The 18536-nt window shown below is 37.9% G+C and overlaps 1 protein-coding gene and 1 long non-coding RNA gene across 9 annotated transcripts in view; one reads left to right on the top strand and one right to left on the bottom strand.

Moving 5' to 3' along the window:
- The window catches only part of Tnc (tenascin C), an 89552-nt gene that overhangs the window by 66844 nt on the left and 4172 nt on the right, over positions 1–18536 (bottom strand). The gene's annotated exons all lie outside the window — the stretch shown is intronic.
- Positions 7064–15694, top strand: LOC134478533 (uncharacterized). The gene is made up of 3 exons (XR_010051230.1): positions 7064–7256; positions 13763–13814; positions 15497–15694. It is a non-coding gene; the product is annotated as an uncharacterized LOC134478533 (long non-coding RNA).

Raw genomic sequence — 18536 nt, 5'->3', positions numbered from 1 at the left:
CTCATGGTATGAAGTCATTCATGATCCTCTTCAATTAATAAACAATAGAGAGTTATTCGGTCTTCAGTTAATCATTTTGCAAACACATTTCCGTTTTACACATTCTAAAATGACCATTTATGTCAATTAGCTGTGGCATTCAGATTGCTTATGCTATAAGGCATTTTCCAACTTTTTCCCCCAGGAACATCTTATCCTGGTGGTAGAATGCATCAATAATTAATACTTTCATGCCAACAGAAATTCTCTGAAAAACTTAGAGAGGGACTGTGGTAGAAAAAATGAACAGAGAAACACTTTAATAAGATTGAGAAGGGATCTGGAGGCTGAGAAAGCACCTGCCAGGCATTTAGCAAGGTTTATTCTAACTACATTACCACCACATAAAATTATGGTCATACTGATATTTTACCAACTGATCAAGTAATGCTTATTTAGAGCCTCTACTTTGTGGTTAGGAAAAAACAAAGAAACAAATAAAAAAACAAAACAACTCTTCTGAACATACTTCCTCATTCAAATTGGTTACCTAAGTAATTATTTGTGGATCTGTGATGTAGGTAATTTGTTCACTGGACAAATATTTGTAAGCTCCATGGGAATGTCTGTTTAATTTTTACTATGCTACCAAAGTCCTTTCCTACCTTTGTCCTGTAAATACTTCATTCCTTTTGGAAAGCTCCTGGGTTAAGCTTGAAGTGTTTTTAAACTTTTATCTAAAACTCTTTTGTTGTTGGTGAAGACTCCAAGTTTAGGGTGTGGGTTGGGTGAGGAGTTTTCACTCATATTTGGGAGATGGGCACTGACACGGTGAAATGTCAAGTTGGGGATGAACATGTCATTCTTTTTTTAATTTAGTTAAAGGAAAAAAAAAACAAAACAGTATAAGGATACAAGTAATACAGAATTAAAAAAATGGTAAGAAATCAATAGTTAATAGATTACATATTGTCATCTTAGAAATAGTTGTTCAAGTTACAGGTAATCCTGTAACTTGCATACAAAGTGTAGCATACAAAGTGGACATTCAAACAGTGAGACTGCAAACAGTTGTATTCAATGATACAACAAAATACTTAGTACTATGGTCTTCTATCTTAACACACCTAAACACATTTGCAGTTGTATCCTTTAGAGCACTTTTTTTCCCTCTCTTTTTTACAACAACATTTATACATTTTGGGTTTTATTACTCCCATAGTTCTTATTGCTTTTTTTTTGGAAGAGAATAAAACCAAATATGACAAAACAAAGCAGTCAGTCAAAACAAAGGATAGACATAACACATGATGTAAAAACAGAATACAAGGTTATCAACAATGGTTACCATAATGCCTCTTGCTTCCTTAAAAAGAATTGCCTATATCATTAGGTATAATAAAATGGAACAAAACAGTACAGAACAAGACCATTAAAACCTAAACTTTGGAAACATTACAGGACTTCAAATGAAGGTAATAGTCAAACTGGAATGGGCATCATGGTGAATCTTACTGCCTTCAAAGTAGTTGCCTATACCCTCAAACTTGATACTGTCAAACAGAACAGAACAGAGTAAAATCAGTCAAAACAAGATAGTGGGAGTAATACAGGGCTTCAAATTAAGTTAATAGGAAATCAAAAAAGTTACTATAATATATTCTGCTAATTTTCTTGATTTTTTCTTTAATTAAAAAAATAATAAAAATAAATAAATTTTTTATGAAAAAGGGGGAGATTGAGATAAAAAAGGACATAACAACATAACTATACAGGACAAAGCTTGACAATTTCAGCAATCTAGTGCTTCATCACAAGACAACCTGACTTAATAGTAGTTATCATAATGTCCCTTTCCTTGAAATATTTGAATATAACTTCGTATACTATAGCATCAAACATATCAAGACAGTGGGAAACCATTCAAGAGGATGAAAGTATTACAGGGTATTTAGAACCAGCTAATGGAAAACGAGCAATGGTTTCTATATTATCTCTTTGCCTATAAAATTGTTTGTTTATAGTATCACATATAATAAAATCCAGTAAGATACAACATGATAAAACCAATGGAGACAGAAGAACAACAGTTTGGTGGGACTTCAAAACAAGATGATATTAAATCAGCACTAGTTATTATGATGTTTTGTTTTCTTTAAAATAGCTGTTTATATCATCACAGGCAATATCAAACAGCCCAGAATAAAGCCATTCTAGTTAATTAATGAGTGAAAACTTTATAAGGCTTCAAAGCCACATAATGGGGAATCATGATTACCACATACTTTTATATATTTGAATCATTTCTTACAATAGGGAAACTATTCGGTATTCATACATGTGAGTTTGATTTATTTCACTTATGAGTATGGTGTCAAGCTGTGCCCATTTATGTATAAATATCTTAATGTGATCCTTCTTTATAGCTGAGTAGTACTCCATTCTTAAGTGCTCTGCATTTCCCACAGCTCATGGTGCTCTGAGAGCCAAGGGATGGTTTTGTGCTTTTGGAGAACCCATCACATCTTCCACATTGTAAAAAATGCTTGAACTTTAGTATCAGACACACCTGTATATAAATGCCACCTACTGGCCCCATCACTTTGGCAACTTACTAAACTTAGCTAAATCATGACCTCATTTAAAAGCTAGGGATTGAAACCATTCCAGGGAGGAATTAAAGATTAGAGAGTTGTACACAGAGCACTCAGTATGGCTTCAGGCCCATAGTAGGCACTCACTAAACAAAGCTGCTATTTTATTGTACTTCTGGGAACAAATAAAACCTCGCAGGAGCTCATGCCAATGGCCTCCTTTTACTTAAGCTGGAACATGACATCCTAGTGGAATCCTACCCTAAACTGAGCAGCAACTTGGATCTAGATCAGAGGAGCTGCAGAAATTACTGACGGGTGAGGAGCTAAACCTTGTGAAGATCAGTTTACTAGAACCAGAAATATTTATTCCAGAGAGGGAAAAATCAGGGAGCAAATAATGACCTTCAAGAATGCAAACTATTCTCATGCAGACAACTGGCTGGTTTATGTCTCCTTTGAGGCTTGGCTTAGGGAAAGTGACTTGAATTTGCAGTTTGGGAGGTTTAGGTTAGACATAAAGAAATCAAGGTCTGATAGAAGGACTTTCATATCTTAAGAATGAACAATTATCCTACAGAAACCTTTTAAAAATCACAAAAAGATGCTTATCTTTATAGGAAGCGATCAGTAATGAAATGTCTGGAAAACATCTTGAAGGAGAAAGGACTGCAGACTGTTTATCCTTAGCTGAGAACAGTAAGGTAGAGGAGGGCAGGATTGCCGAGTATAAATTCCAGAAAAGCAGGAGATGTCTCATCTCTGGGCCCGCAAAAACAGAATAAGTGCTAATATGTACATATATTGGGGGTCAGCTAAAGAGGACAGGTTTCTGCACACAGGAGAGAGATCTTTCTAGTGAGCTGTTTGGCATTTTGGAGCAGGATGGATTAAACTAATGGTTAGTTTTCATCATTTCACTTCAGGAAAAAGACCATTGCTAGATGAAGAAACCAATATGCTTTGAAATTTTCCCTCAGTACAGCGAGAGAATATACAACAAACAGTTTCACTTTTAGGTAATGGTAACACATCCAACTGGCTAAAGTCACTTTTCAGAATTACTTTTGGCTTCATTTTTAGTAATTCAAAGAACATATTCCTTGCAATACTGAAGTATGCATGTGAAATATCCATGGTTTGGAGGGACAAGGATGATTTCTACTGTTTAAAAAATGCAGATGAATTTGTTTCCGCATCATTTTGGCAACACATGAGACATCTTACACCAGTTTTCTTTTCTGGCTTACACATAGGCAAGAGAATTTTACTGTGTCCAATCTGTCAAGCATGGAGTTGCTTACATGGGCATTCTTAAATGTTCTTGACATTCTTTACCCCTTGTCCTTCCCCACATCCATAAATTCCTTCTTGGAATGTGTCAGGAAGAGCCAAGAGCCAGGAAACAGCTTTAAGTATGGATATTTTTCTGAGGACATCTGATCCCCACAACTGAGTGAGGTCAGCACAACCTGAGGCATAGAAAATTGAAAAATTTTGAACTAAAACCCCAAAACCCTCCTAGCCCTGGGTGCTTGGGTCCCAGGGCTCAGAAGCAATAATCACTTTAGCAAGCATGGTGCCTTAATTGGTGCCCAGTTAACATACTATTGGGGCAGCAATCACTTAGAGACCAGAGAATTAATTCATTTAGAGATGATTTATCCTTATATCCAACAGAGATGAGTTGTAGGTCAGGCTGGAAACAGTGGGGTGTTTTAGACATGGTGATAGACAAACCTCTCTCTCAATGAGCTCACAGTCCCATTAAGGAGGCAGACATGTGAATAGATCCTTATTGGGAAGAATGATAAATGCTAAAATTCAACAAATATCCAAGAAGTCTATGTAATGCTTGAGACTATCAGTTCCAGAATTAATCTGATACTGTTAGAACTTGGCACTGCCCCTGAGTGTTAGTCTGAACCATATGGAGCTGTCATTTTTTTAACGATCAAAATGATTAGGTGGTGGCAACTCCATATGATTCATCTAGGAGCTATTACTTTGACATCTACCATTCCCTCTCTGGGCCTAAATTTTTTCATTTGTAAAAAGCTAACATTAATATCAACTCCATGATAAAGTTCTTTCATCTTCAACTGAGAATAAATGAGATTAAATGAAAAAAACACATGCAAAGCAATTAGTTAGCACCAAGAAGATCTTAGTATCTGGTCTGCATAATTGCTTGGTGTGTTTTGTTGAAGAAAGCAGTTGAGAGAAGGGTAATCTTTGATGACTGAGAAAATTGTAAGAGAATTTTGGGAAGTCTCTTCCTCCATAGATGCACCATGACTTTTTTCATGGCAGTATGTAATTCTTAATTGTTTTGGTTTGTCAAGTAGCAAGAATGCGCTGAAATTCTTAGGAGAAAATAGAGGCTAATGCTTGCCACCCTGGTTTTCCTCCTAACCTCTCTAATCTAATTCAGTAGCAGGGAAAGGCTGGGTGGGGCCTTTTTCTGGGAGGTCAGTTCTTTGGCCAAGGCTTTTCAGAGGCAGTGCTGCTACTGGGATGGCTGTCCGTGGTGCCGAGCCAGGCCTCTCTCCAGAACAGATTGCCTGTGGTTTAATCTTTCAAGGCTTGCTCGTAATGGGAAATATTTGGCCCAGCTTCTCAGTACTTTCCATATGCAGGCAGAAATCAAATTCTAGCATCAAAATCACATTTGAGCAGGGCTTAGAAGCAACTGTAAAAGACCATTGAGTCCAGGGATGGTGAAACAGTCACAGCCATGCATATTATTCTGTGTACATGGCAGATGCCTATAATTGATAATGATACTCCAGGGGAGCATTGTTTCCAATGTGTTCAGAATCTGTCACTCTAGGCAGCTATTTGCAATGATGTAGAAATAGCATATGACCTGAAACACTCTGCATAGCATCTTCTTATTTAAGAGAATAATTGAACTGAAACATCTAGAGAAGGTCACTCAGAAAATTACTGAAAAAGCAGATAAAAACCCAGAGATCTTACCTCTTGGTCAAGGAGTTTGATCAGGTGCATCTTTTCCTCTAGCTTATGGGGAAGAAAAGGGGAACTGAGCGGATTTCACTGAAGCTATAGTTAATAATACTATATTTTAGACTTGAAATTTGCTAAGACAGATCTTAAGTGTTCTCAAAACACATACCTATACTCCCTGCCACACACAGGCCACATAAAGGTAACTACGCAAAGTGGTGGCTATGTTAATTAGCTTAAATCTGTTAACCATTTCACAATACCAAATATTTAAATTGTATACTTTCATTTATACATTATAGCTCACTAAAGTTGGAGGCAAAAATTTAAAAAAAAGGAAATATATGAAAGGTTTCCATTAATCCCTTTTTCTTATTTCTGGCACAAGGGATTAAACTCAGTGCCTTGTCCATGTTAGGCAACATTCTGAATACTACAGAACCAAGTCCAAGCAGCCCTCTCCACCACCTGTCATCATGCGATGCACTGCATCAGAGGTTTCCACTGAGCTACATCTATATTTCCAGGCTTTTTATTTCACTTTATTTATTTTTTGAGACAAGGCCATGCTAAGTTTCCCAAATTGGTATTGAACTCAGAATCTTTGCTTCAGCCTCTGCTACAGAGGGGTGTACCATGGTGTCTAGCAGGTTTCTATTAATTCTTAGTCTGAAGACACCGTAATAGTTTCCAGAGGGAAATATCAGGGTTAGAACTTAGAGAACCCTGGTGTTAAGTGATTTCTAAACTTTTTGGTCCTGTCAGGCTACTTTTACTCATCCATCCATCCATCTATCCATCCTTCCATCCACCCATCTCTTTAGTATATTTTTCTTAACTCCTTACCATGTGACATATTAATAAGCAAGATTGGTAAAACAATGAAGATAATCACGGTCTGTATGTAATGAAGCTCCCAGAGGAAAATGTAATTGCTTTTAAAGGCACATGTTGTTGATTTACTCTTTCCGATGTTGTAAGTGCTATCTGGTTGAGAATGTGGTGCAAAGCCAATAGTGAGGCTATTAATGTTAAGATTCCTACAAGAGCTAATTACTGCTTGTTTACTAAGGGCCTCACAATGTGCTGGATACTGAGGAAAACAGGCTGAGTAAAAAGCGATTCCTTCTTCCCAGATGTCTTTGGACCTAGGACAAAGAAGCAAGGTTTGGTAGCCCCAGTGAGAGCACTGAGGAAGGCAGTGTCATGCTAAGCTGTAAAGTTCATGGAGGGTTTCCTGGAGTAGAAAGGGAGTAGGTTAAAGAGATTGATGTATTCTCACAGAGGTGTTAACATATGCAATAAAGGTATCTGTAACTATTGGGTAATGAGTTTTATTTTACCAGAGACTATGCTAAGCATTTTATATATCCAATTGCAAATTCTCGTAAAATAACACAAAGTACACTCTGTTTTCCCTGTTCAGATGAAGACTAATAATTAAACAGTTTGTGCAAGTTCAGATGTTTCCTTAGTTGTAGAGTCAGGATTTAAACCCAAGTCCACCAGAGTCCAAAGACAGTGCCTTGAGCTATCATCTCAGATGGCCTTTGGGCGGGAGGGCCAGAGGAAGGAGTTATGGTTCAAGGACAGGCCTCCATTGACCCTTCTGACTTTAATGAGGTATTTATGGCCTCCAAGCCCAAGGAAGGGGGAATATTGCCCATCTCTGGGAACTAAAATGTGCCAGACATCCTGTGGCCTGATGGGAAGGTGAGACAAGCTGATGGATGACTTTGGGACACTGTTGTTTCTGTTACTTTTGGGAACATGCTTCAAAGGATTCTAGAAAGCTCCTTTGCCATCTCTGTCTGGACAAAAATCCTTTACTGGAAGGTCAGGTAACTTCAGCTAAAAACTGATCTTTCTGTTTTTTGAATTGTCTGAATAGCTGATCTGATATTATTTCCACTATGTTTTATAAAGCTTTTGAATGACTTTATTATGTTTCTATAACTTCTGAGAAGATTAGACAGGTCTACTTTGCAAATTACCTAATTCCACTTTGTATCTATGTACAGCTGGATGTATACACCGAGTCTACATATAGTTAGATCATTTTCTGTTGGCAGTTCCATGAGAGTAAGTACTACATCTGAGACTTTCATGCCTGTATATCAACTCCAAACACTGTCTAAAACATAATTATATTTATTATTATAAATATTATTTAGCATAACATTATTTAGGTGGACTACAATAAACATGGATATACTTCTTGATTTGAACTCAACATACAGCAGGTTCTCATATTTGAAGAATTAATAAGTGAACAAATACTCTTTTTTTTCTGGAGAGTAATGTAAGTATTTCTGTGATTCCTTGTAACTCAAGTTGTACCAGGCAGTTCATCACAGCCTCAATGCTGTAATTAGACTTACTTTTATTCATTCCAGTTTTCAGTAAGTAGTCACTATTTGCCAAATACCATACTAAGTACAACAAAAGTGATTAAGATAGCCGTCACTCTTCCCCAAAGAATTCTTGTCAATACCACAGGCTCCTGAGAACCCAGTGCTACATGACTGCAGAGAAGCTTTTAGTACAATAGTATTTCTGCTGCAATTCATTGTAGATTTCATTTTAGACCCAAGCCAAATGGCCAGCATTAACTACAAAACTCAAAATTCTCAAATATCATTTCTCTCTTAAATTGTTTGACTCGAGCATTGGTGTTATTTTGTGGCCCCTCCCTCCTTCCCTACCTCTTAACCCTTGAACAGAAGTTTCGTTACCAACTAAATTAAATCCACAACTTAATCCATAAAATATTTCCATCTAGATGCAATAATGAGATTCATATTTGCGGTTTAGTAAACCTAAGAAAAGCTCAGATGAAGTATGACTAGATCCATTGATACATACAGACCACAAACTGCCCTGGTGTGGTCTGGTTTCAATTTTTGAAATAAAATTGCAGAGCATTGCTTTTTTTTTTTTTTTTCAATTTCTTGCCTAGACAGAAAAGAAAATAAAAAGTAGGTCTGACCAAGTGGCAACAATATAGATTCCTGTAAAATTCTGGAAAATAGTTTCAAAATAGATCTGAATTCATTTCCCAGTGGAACAGTGGTCTTTTCTATTTTCTCCTTCATCTAGAATTTTAAGAATCTAATTAGCTTTTTCATATGTCTTGGAAAGTGAGTTCTCAGGTCTGCGAGGCAAGGTTAAAAAATTAAAGAGACCTATCAAGGAAGGGCAAGTTACAGAGACAACTCTGCACAGGAGCGGCGAGTGGGGAACACATGTGCTAAATATTTGGCATAGTAGGACCAGAAAGATCTGGACATCTTTTCCAACCCAGGGTGCTGATATTCAAATGAGTAGAATTCTGACCAAGGCCTAAGTCAGAAGGAGCCAGGTGGGACCAGTGAAAATTACAGAAGTCTGTCAGAATTGTGTTTCTTAATATTTGCTACACCGTGATAGAATATGACCTCTGAAATAAAAACAGGTCTGTAAGACGGTTAGCAGGAAGCTGAACTCTCAGGGAAAACTATGACTCATCGTCTCCTTTTTCTAAAACTGGGGTCCCTGAAATGCAGCAATCACAGCCAGTGCTAAAAACATCTGTGCTTTATGTGCCTTACGTGAAATACCTTATTAGTGCTCTCAGTTTATACTGAATCTTCCATGCTCCTGGTGACAGGCTATAAACAGGAAACAGAAATGTCACTCAGGTGGGCTGACCAGATGGTCCAAGATAGCATTCGTATCTCAGCTCTGCTGTTACGTTTTAATGATGGCAAAGGGTGATCTTTGATAAAGCTCAAAGGACTAACTTCAAAAGGATGGAATGTTTGGGCTCCTGAATGACTGTTGGAAATGGAAAAGCTTTATGATTTACAGATTGGGTAGGAGGATATAGAAATGTATCTAACCATTGATTTGGACTTACTTTAACAGTATAACTTTAAATGGTATTTTCATGTCTAATCTACAACATGTTGAGAACTATTAAGGGAGGTAGCAAAGGTATTTCTTAATTAAACATGTTTGGGAAGTGCTATTTTTAAGCCAAATGTTATTTTCAGCTGAACAAATTACATAGAATTCTTTGCTTCAGATTTTTCAGGGTCTTTATGTACTTGTGTTCTTGGAAATCTCCAAGAAAGGGACAGTTTGTAGAGTATTTCCCAAACTTAGCTGATTATTTTCTGCTTGAAGTGTGTCACAGGATTAGGCCTGGAGTCACACAATGTGGAAAGTGCTGGAACAGAACAAATCCCTGAACCTCTCTTCTTTCACATTTCTTAATGTATTAGATGGAAATATGCTATACCTGTCTGTGACAGGAATGAAGCCCCAGGATTGGAGGGCTTGGAGCAATTTAAACTAAGAATGGGGCAAATAAGTTAACATTTATCACATGTTTCATACTTGAACAAGCTGTTTAATTGTGAGGCCAGTCTAAAATGTTAAAGACCATGGTTCCCATTTTTCTAGTACAAGAACTTCAGGTTTCAAAGTGTAGGATAAACTACCCAGTCAATAATTATTTGTATCAGAATTAAAAGCCCCGTCTATTCTGCTATACCAGGATATTGGTTTGAAGCAAATTATTGTTTTATTTAAAAAATTATATGATGAATTTCAGAGGAGAAAACCAACATCATTAATATGAGTAGAGTTCTTGGATTCCTAAAATGGAGCAATACAGGACAGTGAAATTGGAGAATTAGGGTGCACACATTAATTTTATTTATTATTTTGAACTCAAAGGAATGGCACAAAGTCAGGTACACTAAGCTACCTAGTTTTGGGCAAATCTTTACTGGCCGCAGATAACAGTTTGTGTTCCTTTATTTTGACCTGGAGAGATTGTTAATTAGTGATAGAAAGACAAAGTGAGAAGTGTCCAAAAAGGGAGCCTTAAAATCTGTCAGTTAATAATATTAGGACTATGCTATGTACCATCCCAAAACAGTATAGTTTCCAGGGCACCAGGCAAGGCATGAGAGTATTTTAGAAGGTTTTGCAAATTATACCATTCATTTCCAAAAGGATGGAATTATACAAAGAGACAAATAGGCAAGGAAAACAGGCACAGTTTTGTCTAGATAGGATCATTTATTGCCATATATGGCAGGAAAGTGAGGCGATTTAGTCAAAGATATAAAAATCAGAGGTCATGAAAAATGCAGGCTGACTCATACAAATGCGTAATTCTTTTATTATTCTTTAGGTTCTGCAGGTATAGGGTTTGGCGCTATGTTTTAGGAGGGTGTGGACTTGCCAGACAAATCTTTATTTCTGCTTCCTTTTCTTTATATGTGTGAATACCTAACTATTTATACCTTGCTAAGTTATGGTAACTGAAAATCATGTGCAAAGATTTTCCCATGCTGACTGGCAGGGGTCAACAGTGTCTACCCATCACACCGTAAACATGTTACACTTTGAAATCAGAGTATCACTGTTACAACTTATTCAGCTTTGGTGCTGTAGACAAAATAGCTACAGGCAATAAGTGAAGAATGAGCCAAAAACTTCATTTGCTGACCCCTACTGGAGTATAGTAGTTATTCAATAAATGACATCTACTAATAGAAAACCAAATACAGACGGAACTGGACAGGAAGCAAATTAACATGAAACTAACACGTTGTTGAGTGCCTATTGCATTCCTGTTTTGTGCCAAGCATTATGTTAAATGCTTTTGTATACATGTTATCATGTATCTTGTCTTTCGTCATGATAACCCAGTGAGATAAGCAGTACTATGCCAATTTGGAAATTCAAATGAGACTCAGAGAGGATCTCTAGCTTAAGAGACAAAACCTGCTGTGAGGCTCTCAGATGCATAATTTAACTGACATTTGAACTACATAGGGTTGACTCTTCAGAAATTGCTTTCAACTCATGTAAGGTGAGCACTTAAATTTTCACTGCCTGACAAAGAGAAAGACCAGGGTCCTAGAATCTACCTTCACCACTTACTTCCTAGGTTTACAGCAGTTCTTCGATGTTTGTTCATGTGTAAGCACCAAAATATTTGACCCCTGTCTTTCTACCTGCTTTGGGCTGGATCTCCAGTTTTATACATTCCTCTTTGGAGAACACTTAAGCCAAGATATACTGTTTGCAAATGTTTTTTTTTTTTTTGTCTTTTTCCTTTTTATCGGTACCGGGGATCGAACTCATGACTGCCTGCTTACAAGGCAGGCGCTTATGCCACTGGGCTAAATCCCCAGCCCCCTGCAAATGTTTATTAGCTTCTGGGCAGAGGTTGGCAGTTTTTCTTTGGTCTAGATGGGGTTCTAGCATCTAGAGATGTCTGGCCATGTTCATTGATTATCATAGCCAAAAAGTTTTGCTAATTAGGATGCCATTCTACTTGTCTCTGCCTCTGAAGTTATATTTTCCTGCCCAGGGCATGCCTGCTTTGGCCCAGATATGTTTCTTTGGCTTTTTATTGTAGATTTAGATAAGTAAGAACAAATTTACAGTTCCTTGAAAATGGACAAAATCTGGGATTTCTTGTGGAGTTTCTTCAGTGATTGCTCCAAATGTTTTTGGACGAAAGTCTTCTGGAGAAGGTCAAATTAGTTTGTGGGTACTGTATTCACTGATGCTGAACGAACTAATTGCTCTAGGATTTATCACATCATGCACTATACTACCCCAAGCCTTCCACTGGCTTTTTATCACATGTAGAATAAAACCCACCTCCCAGCCAGTGCCTAAAGAACTAGTTTTTTCCAAAGATACTTCCATATCTAAAAGAGCACCTTTTACCATCATTCATTGTCTGTTTCCTTACCTTGATCTATTTATTTATTTATTTAGCTTTTTTATTAGTATACTTTCGGGGAATGTAATAATTATATTCATCTTAGTAACTGGTACAGTAGATGTCACATTTTCATAATTGTTACTTCCCCTTCCCCTCCCTGTCCTTCCCCATTTCCAGGTTCCTTCTCCCCTTCTTCACAAAATCCACTTCGCTGTTTCCTATCATCTTTCTTGTATTTTGTTCTTTACTTGTATTTTGGGTTTCTCATGTAAGAGAAACCACATGATATCTAACCTTCTGTGATTGATTTATTACACTTGTGTATTTCTTTTTAGCAACTATCACTACTAAGATTGTACACAAAGTTTATTCGGTTCTTTTTGTTTATCTCCTTTCCTACATGTTTAGGTCTGAATGTTTGTATTCATATGTTGAAACCTAGTTACCAACATGATCATATTAGCCACTGAGATCTTTGGGAAGTAATTGGGTTAGGAGGGTTATGGAGTTTGTATACGTATGAGAGGTGCCTCAGAGAGTGCCTCATTTTTTTTTCATCATATGAGGACACAGCTGAAATGTGTCATCTGTGAACCAGGAAGTGGGTCATCTTCAGACACCAAGTCTACCAATATTTTAGACTCCAGAGACTACAGACCGTGAGAAATGGATTTCTGTTGTGTGTAAGCCACCCAGTTTGTGCCATTTTATCAGCCAACATGAACTAGTACACTTTATAATTATGTAAGCTCTATAAATATAAGGACCTTATTTATGTTGTTTTCTATTGTATTGTATGCCCTTGGAGTTAAATATTGAATAGACACAAGAGCTGTGAATTTGTAAGAACAAGGGTTCCCCAAACTATTGCTCTATAGAACATGCTTTTAGGTACTTCTCAAGAGAAGTCCACTTCACAAGTCACAGTTTAGGAACTGCTTCTCTAGTGGAGTCTTATCACAAAGAATCATTCTGATGACAGGTAATGATGACCATAGCTATTTACATTGAGTTAAGCAGTGCTCTTGTACTAGATAATTTAATTATCACAATGACATTCTAAAGTTGGTAAATATTGACGAGGAAAACAAAGCTTAGAGAAGTTAACTAATTTGGCCAAGACTGCTTAGCAACCAAATATCTTTTGAACCCAAACTTTCTGATGCCAAAGCCATAGTCTTAGCCATTATTCATCCCTTCCCTTGGGCTGTGGATTTCTCCACATCCTAAAAGAGAGAGCTCTTTGTCTTCATTCCTTTCTTGAGCATATTCATTTCTCTCACTAGTTTTTGGGTGATCTTTATAACCTCCAGATTGTCAGCCATCTCTTGTGACTCAGCCTCAGATCCCCAGACAGGCCTCCCTCTGTCCTTGGTACTGGTTTTCCTAAGTCTCAGGCAATGCATGCTTTTATCCTGGGGCCACCTCTTAAAAGCAAGTACATTCCTTGAAGTCTGTGTCCTGAAACGGTTTTCTGTCCTAGGACTGGGCTGGCTTCCTCCTGTCATCACTCTGCATAGTTATACACCGAAAGGGTAAGGCATGAAAACAACTTCAAGTTCTGGGCTTTCTGAACAAATTCTGGTAAGAAAGAGGATGTTCCAGTCTGGAACCCAGCAAGGGCTCTTGCTGGTTGTTGAAGATTAATTTTAACCCACTTGTACTCATCTTCAGATAAACAGAACAGAATTTTCTTTTTAAGAACTGCAAACTTAGAGGTTTGACATGAGTGGAGAGGCAATCCCAGGATGATAAGAAGGAAAAGCATGCAGTAAAATGGAGAGACAACAGAGAAAGCATCTAAAGTTAATTTTAAAGAGAGACTAAGTCAATAAAAATATACAGAAGAACATTCTAGGCACGAAGAATTGGCATTTATAATGACATAAGAAGGCACAAAATATTTGGTGTGGAAAGTATGATTTTAGTTGAGGGACAAGGTCTGTTTAGAGACCAGAGACAAGATCACAGAAAACCTTTAACATCAGGCAGAGAGTTAGACATTTTTTCCATGGGCAGCAAAGAGCCATGTGGAGCTCATTAGGTCTAGAAATGCTGACCTCTATAATTCAAGGTTGGGAGATATCCTGAAGGGAAAGACTGGTGTGACAGGGAACACAGAGGAAGCTGGCACAATAGTTGAGCCATGAGATGCCAACGGTTAAACATGAAGGGGAATGATGGAGGGAGGGGAAAGCAGTAAGCTGATTTACTTGTCAAAATAGTGGAGTAAAGAAAAGTAATTAACCTTGGGTTTAAGTTTTCATTATATGTGCTGGGAGAAGTAAAGGGAGAAAGAGGATAGGTATGTTCCAAGTTTGATCACCTTGACTGTCTTGCCCCTAAATGTAATATTTTGGAGACATTGCCTGGGAAGACCCTACCCTGGTGTGATATTAAAAAAATCAGGGCTATCCAGTGACCTATGAGACCTACTGAAAAACATTCTTCTCTACCTTATAAATGGAAAGGGAACTTCCATGAGACACAGTCATAGTGGTTAGTTTGGTGGCTGCCATAATTACTGGTTGCCATCATCATAAGTACAGATAGGTGGCATGAACTTGTCACTAACAACTGATAGCTAGAAAATGGTAACATTGTTTTACATTCTGTAGTAGACACAAGGATGATCCTCTCTTCATCCTGCTTCCTGGCATTTTCATACTTGTATAGTTACTTATCCTTGAGTGTGCTGTGGCCTAATGATTTGCTTTTAGCCAATAGCACTTGAAATAAGGTGCAAGAGGACTACTGTTATGACGAGGTTACATTTCTTTTGCTTGAAACTCCTTTATTGTTGGCTTTAATGAAATAAATGGCAGTACTGAATAAGCCTTCATGGCAAAAAAAAAGAAATGAGGCTCTCAGTGTATCAGCTCTCACAGAACTGAGTCAGCCAACAACTGCATATGTGAACCTGGATGATGCATGTTCCCCACTTGAGCTTTCATGTGGGACCCTGATCCTAGCCAGCACTGTGATGGAAACCAAAAGCAAAAGATCCAGTTAGTTTGCACTAAGGTTCTTAATGTATAGAAGAGATATATGAGATAATATGTGATAATATATGAGATAATAAATGTGTATTGCTTTAAGCCACTCAGTTTTGTGGTAATTTGCTATGCAGTAATAAATAACTAATTGTGATTCTTGGCTCAGTCTATGTGCGCTAAGGCTGTTTAGTGAATAAGACTGTTCATTTTTCTTTTCTTAGGCAATGTGTTCATCCTGCAGTGTTTTATATTGTCCCTGGCTTCCAAGAGAAAGAGTCAGAAGACCTGGGATTTTTGTTCTGACCCTGCTGCCAACTGGCGTGTGATCTTAGGAAGATCCTTCTCTTTTCCATGTCTTGGTTTCACCATCTTTAAAATAAAGGATGTTAAACTAGGACAGCAATTTGTAAAAACATTTTTTTGCCACAAAAATTCTTTTACCAAATAAAATATCACAAGAAAGCTCATGTACAAAAACAGATAAAAGCAAAACCACTCTGGTTGAAATAAGGTTGGTAAGAGTGGTCCTTCACCTCCCTATCTGTCTATTACTTTCCCCAAACCACTTCTTGGCTTTTTCCAGTGCAGTTGGTAAGGTTTTGGCTGCAAGGATGCTCCTGAGTCATTTTAGTTTCAACATTAAGTTCTAGAGAAAAACTGTTTAGACAACACACTTGTGAGAGCACTGCTTTAACATCTTTGCATCAAGATGCTTCTGCGTGACCCTTCACAACCTGGCCATGTCAAAGTTAAGCCTCTTTTTCTGGGAACTGAGATAATGGTGCACTTGACCCATGCTTGGACAGCTTTTTGGCTTTGGGAACCTGATGCCAGGTGGATTTACTCTACTGCATCAAAGTTTCTTAGGGAATTGCCCCTCTCTCTTATGTGGTACTATGGTTTGTGTCTAGATGTCCCCTCAAAACCTCATGCAGTCATAAGTGAGGCTTTTTCAGAGGTGGCTGGATCCAGAGTGTGTGATGCTGGAACTGATTCATGGTATGTTGCTAGTGTCAAGGGCTTTAAGATTAAAGGGTCTGAGTGCTACCCTCTCTAAGTGGCCTGGATAAATTATATAGAATAGAAATAGCTACAGTCATCTCTTAGTTGCTTTGCTACCTTCTGCCCACCAAGAACTGTTTTTTCTCTGTGATGACAATATGCTACACCAACCTGCCTTGAAGCCAGCTGATTATATACTGAAACCTCTACAAACTGTGAGCTAAATAAACCTTTCCCTCTTTAACTTTGGGCATCACGTATTTTGTCTCAGCAATGAGAGAAAACTTACTAAGACACATGGATAGGCATTAAAAATATCACTGAGATTATTTTGTATCTTGGTGGCTATATGGACTCATGTTCAGAAGCATGCCTCGCTGGCAAGGGGTCCAGTAATGTTCTGAGCTCTGTCTTTCTGGCTTGAGTGTGTTGCAGGTGAGGTTACCTGTGGTCAGATCAGGTTACACGCCAAACAGAGCTCCCAACACACTAATCCTACCCAGGGATTTTTTGGCTCTAGCGGTTTAGTGTTTGGGCCAAAAATATTCAATATTTTCCACTTATTATTGAGTCTCTGTAATTCTTTTTAACCTCCCAAGTAGGATTTTACTCTTCCATATATCAGCTAGATGACAAACTTTGAGCTCTTCTCCTTTGAAGTATCCCTTTTCTGAAGTCCACCACTGGAAACTCACTCATTTCTTTAAGCCTTGCCCTCTCTAGCTATCTACTCTTTTAAATTGCACTTCTTTAGCAAGCAGCTTGTTATCTTTAGTCTTTTTGTAAATCTGGAAAATGGGAGTAATGCACTAGTACTCATGTAGTATCATGAGAAAAGCACAGTTTTGGGTGACAGCCCTGGGCAGGAACCCAATGCCACCACTTTCTACTTTGTGCAAGAGACAATGGTTTGAGGTCCCAATTGATTTATCCATAAAATAAGATATACTTGCTTGGAACAGCAGGGAATGATGTACAAAAAGTCATTCTATGCATTTATAAATTTGTGACTCTATTAGTTTGTTAAAAATATATATTTTGCATGAGAGGATGATTCTTAAGCTATCAAAGTAACAAAACTGATTGAAAAAGTACTTTCAGAAGGGAAACACTAGCAAGTGTGAGGTTGTGAGCTTAAGCCTCAGTACCAAAGAGTCCCAAAAAACCAGAAAAGCAAAAAACGAAGTGAATCAGATCGTGTTATTGTTCCATTTCCTCAGGGACAGCAGAATTGTTTCTCAGTAAGTGCTGAGGACTTGGTACCTGTGCTGGCAAGTGTCCAGTGTTTGGGGGTAGAACAGGAGATACGGTAAGAACAGTTGTTGTGCTGAGCTTGACTTGCTGAGGCCTAATGGTTGTTACTGATTTCTTAGGGTTTCAAACTGGATTTGAGTTTGGTTCCACTAGTCACTTACTTATTTGGTGTCAGGGTGAGCTACTTCAGCTTTTTCATCCCCAGATTCCTATATTTCAATAGAGAGGTGGCAACACTGGGAAACAATGGTTGGTGCATAAGGGACACAGTGTCTGTAGAATTTTCAGTAAAATTTATGCTTGCAGTTAGCCCTCGGGTCCCTCCTGGAATATTTTGGACACACTCATCTAGAAGTTAATGGGAGCCTCTTGACCTCCTTTAGGAAAAGAGGTGGTTAATAGATAATTCTAAAGCAAAACTTTAGAAAGTCAACTTTTAGAGCCTATCAAACATACCCGGGTCTTGTGTAGGGCGTCTGAGGAGAATTAAAGGACTAAGGGTTCACCAAAGCCTTTTAAATTGTGAGTTACAAGGTCTGCATAATTAAGGACCTGTAAACTTCAGGAAATTTCAAAAATTGAGAGAACTTGGCAAGAGTTTTTTTTTAAAAAAAGTGTCACCCATAAATAGGCCAAAATATAATGGAAGGTATTTTCCATTCACAATCTGTTTTTAATGTCAGCATTTTGATTTTGTTCCATAATGGAGGTCAAAGACAGTGACGATAATGTTGAACACGAGGTTGTTAAAGTTGAGGATGTATGAGGTAAAGGGGAAGGAAACAGAGCAAAGATTTCAAGGCTTATTTATAAAAGTGGAAAAATGTCTGGTCACCAGGGTCAGAATCAGATAGATATATGAACTTTCTCTACAAAGAAGCCAAAAGGCATGTACAGCCTCCTATGTTAGGGGAGACACTGCTGTCTTTTGTGATAAGTAGAATTATCACCGGAGTTTGCCAGAAGATCATCTCATCATGCTTTGAGGGGGTTTTCCTCTTTGGA

This window comes from Cavia porcellus, unplaced genomic scaffold (assembly GCF_034190915.1).
Source record: "Cavia porcellus strain 051 isolate PalLab524CR breed Dunkin Hartley unplaced genomic scaffold, mCavPor4.1 scaffold_1, whole genome shotgun sequence".
NCBI classification, from domain to species: domain Eukaryota; kingdom Metazoa; phylum Chordata; class Mammalia; order Rodentia; family Caviidae; genus Cavia; species Cavia porcellus.
Note: the sequence above shows the minus strand (reverse complement) of the source record. Positions and strands in the feature narration are given on the sequence as shown.